Below are 6,000 nucleotides of genomic sequence, written 5' to 3' on the forward strand. Positions count from 1 at the left end.
GGATGACTTAGCGTGTGGTCAACTGAAAAACCCTAATTGATCATTTGAGTTTGTACTGATATGTTTGAAAATCATCGGAGACCTCTTCTCCAATATTTCACTACCTTGGCCAAGGACTTCATCGCATCATCTTTGTTGAGCTTTTTCCTCTTATACTGAGATATGAGATCCCATCATGACTGCTAAATAATCTTAGTGAACTTCTCAATGCACCCAAACTAAGACTATTGATAATTCCTAGATAAGGAACTCATAGGTCATAGTGCAATGATCCATCAACAAGATATGTTTGGTGTCTCAAGTCTAAGAACCCATTACACAATCATTATGTGAAATAGCCTGATCTATAGTTTGGTATAATGTCATTTTCGCACTCATACAGATTTAGAGAACTCTTTTTGCTACAAAACACCCATACCTATCATTAGTGCTGCCACCGTAATGGCTATACAACCAGCCATACTCATCATATGAGTGAGGCTAGATAGAGATATTCTTTCAGTGTACTTTGATGTCCTTCTCGAGTTTTGAATATGAATATTTAGAACACATTCTTAAATAATAGTGATCTCCATATTATGATCTCATTAAAATCCATTAAGTTAGATCATGTATTCATGGACTTCATTATAAGCATCACATATGCTCTATAATGAATACATTCTATAAATGAACATGGAACGAGATATAAAATGTGTGATTGGCTTGCCAACTACATATATTTCCATCACATCCCACATGCGTTATAATGAATTTATAATATTAATTAATATTAATTGACATCCAGAATGCATGATTGGCTTGGAGGCCACATATATTTCCTACATAATCACCTTTTACTTTTAAGATCCAGAAGATACCTCCCCATTCATCAAACTTAATTGATTCTATCATCTCCATCTCTATTTCTTCTTTTTGTATCATACAAAATTTAAGGGGATGGACTACACGGGTTCATCTACCAAATACACAATTTATAGAATTCTCCATTCTGAGAACACATAGATTACTATTAATGTAATTCTATCTATCTATCTATCAATCTATCTATCTATATATCTATCTATCTATCTATCTATCTATATCTCTATCTATCTATCTATCTATCTATATGTCTATATATCTATATATCTATATATCTATCTATCTTTTTTAAATAAATTCTTTATTGATATGAACGTGAGAGTACATTGTTTAAGATGCCCTGTGGGCAAACATAGTTGATATGAGATTTCTGTAACTGGTAGATTTTGAACTTTGAACCATATAGATGCTTGGTCATCTTCGTTGACAGAAATTTTCAATGGCTTTTTCCATGCTTCGTCCTTTTTATTGGCTTCCTCTTTTACGAAAAGCTTTTCGGCCTTTGAACTCCTGCTTTTAGTTGTTCCTGCATGTGCTCTTTTGCTCAGGATTCATCATGCCGTGATTCTTGTCTCTCTGGGTGATTGTCTCGCATGCATCGCTGGCATTCCTTGTTTTCTCATATCTTCCTTAGCATGAAGTTTATTGAAGATGGCGAGCGTTTGATTCTTCCTCTTATGCCCGTAAGCGTTGTACCTTCTTCTTGTTCTCCTCTTTTCAATTGCTGGTATCTTGTTGCATTTGCACCTGCAGATATGTTGTGATCCTCATTCCAGCTGTAGCTTAATTCTTGGAATCTGTCATTTACACCAAAACATGATTGTATAATTTTAAAGATGTATAAGTTGATCATGCAACAAAGAATTTTGAATATACTCTAAATGGGAAGAACATTTCTTCATGAATATTATCATATCTCTATATTTGATCATAATGTTGAAAATATCCTACTATCCTTGTGATGTTCATATTCCATGTTATTTTGGGGAGATAGCTGGTGACAATCATAATCATCGTGGTCATGACTGAGACCTATGGTTCATATGACATGACATATGCCTTTGCTCAGGTTTTGCTTAACCTCGAGTAAACGGGCTCCAGGTGTTCTCAATTGGCGAAGCCTCACTAAGGGGTTCTCAATCAGCGAAGCCTCTAAAGACTAAGGTGTTCTCAATCGGCGAAGCCTCCTAGGTGTTCTCAATCGGCGAAGCCTCCAAGGTGTTCTCAATCGGCGACGCCTCCAAGGACTGAACCAAGGAGTTCTCAATCGGCAAAGTCTTGCTAGCTCATTTTATTTTAATTATAATTTTATCTTTTATAATTTATTTTAGTTATAATTTTAACTTTATAATTTTATTTTAATTATAATTTAAAATTTATTATTATTATTAATTATAATTTAAACCTTTGTTATTATTTAAACTTTTATAATCTAATTTTAGCCCTATTTTTACGTATTTACGAATACAATATATCTGTGTTTAAAATCCTAGTCCTATGGCTTACTTTGTTCTCATGAGCCTGTTCTTTATGCCCTATGATATGAGGAGGTATATGGATTTAATTTACTCACTTTTCTATTTTGATCAATTGAGGGGCTCTAATTTTTACCTTACAAGTGTATTTTTTCTGACTTGCTCCTAAACACTCGTAATCTCGCGCCTTCATTGCTCCTGATCTCGCGCCTCAGAACCTCAGTGTTTGACTAGAAAATCCTCGAATAAAAAATAACTTACTAACCTAACAACATATATGCATTGATCCAACACTATTTGGGGTGATCCCAAGTGATGTTACTCTGGATAATGAAATCCTTTGTAAAACACCAAATACTAAAGAAGGAAAACAAGCTCTCCCCGAGGTTTGGCATGAACTGCAGATCTACCCAGAAATTTCAATAATGATTGAGCAGCGCCTGGAATGAGGTAGTACTTTCACAGATTTTTCAGGCGGATGAGCTGAAGTAATACAGAGTGTTAAAAGCTCTGTAGGTGATGCTAATCAATGAATCACAAACCAAGAGGAAGACTTATATAAAAGAATGTATACATTTCTTTAAGTATATTCTTTCTACCTAAGCAACATAACCAGAATATTGAATCTAAAATAAAAGTACAAGTCAACTGAAGAGTGTTTCAAGAGATCTTCTTGTAATTGTTTTTGGGTGTTGTTATAATTTGTACAGATATTGAGCTAGCATTAAAAATTGAATGAAAATACTTTGTAATTGCATCCCCTTCTATAATTGATTTTTTATTTTACTTTTTTTTAGAAACATTTCATATTGCTCCTCTCTTAGTGGCAATTATTTTATAATTGGTTCCAAAGAGTGTGTTTTGTTCTATCCATGCAGTTTAATATATCTATTTCCATCAAGTCAATTTGATTTTTCAGTTTCTCTATAGATGTTTCCAAATGATGTTTGTTCCATTGCTTTAGAACTATATTTATGGATCTAAGTTTAATACTTAAATTATCCATGGGCTAAGCATGATGTACCTTAGACCAGTTATCCTCCATTGTTTCATAAAAGTTAGAATGTCGAGTCCACATGGCCTGAAATAAGAATAGTAGTTTCCTTATCCATGGAGGGGACTGTTGAAACTTAATAAACATTATTTCATGGCCAGAAAGTCTTGTCGGAAGATAGTTGAGTTCATATGCAGGAATGTTGTTCATACGAATATTCATGAGAATTATATAAAGTCTTTCATATATCCTATGGCTACCCATACGACCATTACACCAGGATAAATGTTTGGCTTCATGAATATGTTCAGAAAATTATGATTTCATAATGGTATTGTTAAAATCATTTATAACTCTAATATTTGGGGCATTTTGTCCTTTCTTCTCCCCTGCATGCCTAATAATATTGAAATCACCGCCTACTATCCATGGTATATTCAGATTACCAAATTTATTGAATAGATTGTTCCGTAACACTTATCTAAATGTGGATCAACATGGGGCTTAGATGAATGTAAGCCCCATGGTACGTGTGCTTTTACTGATGCAGTAATACTTTGGGGACATTCATCGATAATTTGTATGGTAGTCTCTTTATCCCAAAAGAGCCATATTTTTTCCGTTTAATTGTTCCCAATAGTTATCTAGCCAGTATTTTTAATATATTTTTCAATGTGCATCATGTCAGCTATCGGTTCAACGAATTCTGCAATTATGGCTTTATACAGTTGAATCATCTGTTTTAGATGAAAGCGTGTTTATGATTTGTCATACCCCTATTCCTGATGATGGTATTTATCATTATGTAATTTGAATAGGTGGCCTCATATCTGCTAAGGGGCTTTTTGATACAAGTGGATTAGGTTTGTGGGAAGGGCGAGTATATTGACTTGCCCTCTAATGGCTGTCAAAGTTTTGTAAGGTTGTGCAATTAGTATTTGTGGTCTCTTCATCATTTGATGTTACATTTAAGAGGAAGTCATCAATTGTCCAAATTTTTTTCCTTGAATGTCTAATGACTTAAATCTTGGTATTTTTGACAATTAATTCTGGGCTGATGCAGTATTGATTGCTTTGTAAATAATGTCTCTCATTACTAAGTTTTTTTAGTTTTGTTCGTGCGGTCCTCGTTATTTCATTATATGAGATAGAGTTTGTGAATAAGATTAAGAGCAGTCTCTTTTATAGAGGTCATGTCATCTGATGTGGGAGCTAATGTCAAAAATGAATTTTGCACTTTTATGATGTTTGTACTTTGTGCTGTGACATCTGGGGTATGATTTTGAATTTGTGATCCTATTCCTCATTTTTCTTTTGAGGTGTGGGATTGATTTAGCGTGTCCATTGAAATTTTGGAACATATGTAGAATTGTTATTGTGGTGATATAGAGAATGGTGATGCTCTCTGATAGGCCCAAAGTTGTCATGTATTTGAAGCCACAAATTTACTATTTATAACTAGAAAACTATATATTGTGATATAATTCAGTTTGTATAGGTTTCTAGGTCGATCCTCAGGGATTTTAGGGTGTGATAATATCAACTAATGTGAGAAAGATAAATTAGAAAACAGAAGATACAAAAGAGAAAAAAGGGTCTAAATTGAGGATAGAGATAGAGAAATGAGTTCACAACAGAATAAAATAAAAACATGCGTCAATTAATCAATATCCTTTCAAAGGTTATCCTCCGTAACAAACACTCAATAGACAAAAAAGGTTCCCGTAATCTTATACATTTGAAGAGGGACTAGAGTCCACAAATCAAGAGCAAGGGATGGAGATCTCAATCAGCAACATTCTGAGGAAGAGTAGCAGCCACTCGATTCCACACCCTTGGGGAGGAGAAGAGATTGGAATGGAGGTAAGATGAGAGATTTCAGAAGAAGAATAGTAATAAGAATAAAAATTATGGGGAGGGGAGAGATATTACAGAAAAAGAAGAGTAATAACAAGAGTAGAGAATGGATATGAAAGATATATTTTAGCGATGAGAACCAATAGTAAGAGAAATTAGAAGAATGTAGTTTTAGATAAAAAGGAGAATAATAACATCAAATAGAATATAGCAGAAAGGGAAAATTAAGAAAAATGAGGAAAGAGAAGAGGACTGATCAGAAGTGAGATCGTACAGGAAAGAGAAGATGAGAGAGATAGCATGGAGGAGAAAGGGAGAGAGAAATCAGAGGGGAGAGATCGCAGAGGATAAAGTGCAAGGGAGAGTGATAACACCCTAAATTTGGTCTTTATTTCATGCTATTAGCACAATTTTATGCATTTAAAGAGCTTAAAATGGGGTTGTTATCATCTATTTACATGAAAATACTGTTTTCAAGTGATTTCTGATTTTTCCCTAATTTTCTGTTAATTCTATGAATTTTAAGGAATTTATTTGAGCGTGAAATAATTATTTTTTAATGAAAATGGCAAGTTTAACATTTAATTTTGAGATTTATCAGTGCGGGAATGAATCAGTGAATTTCCTAGAAATTTTTAGGATTTTTTAGGATTTTCTGGGATTTTTCTGAGATTTATTTGAAGAACAAAAGCATTTTTTCTAAGAAAAAAGATATATTTATAAGGAAAAAAATGAGTATGAAGATAACTTTTGAACTTTGAAGGGTTTTTTGTAAATTTTTGTTGCAATTATACCCTCAAGACAGCTCTC

Source organism: Wolffia australiana, chromosome 9 (assembly GCF_029677425.1).
Source record: "Wolffia australiana isolate 7733 chromosome 9, ASM2967742v1".
NCBI classification, from domain to species: domain Eukaryota; kingdom Viridiplantae; phylum Streptophyta; class Magnoliopsida; order Alismatales; family Araceae; genus Wolffia; species Wolffia australiana.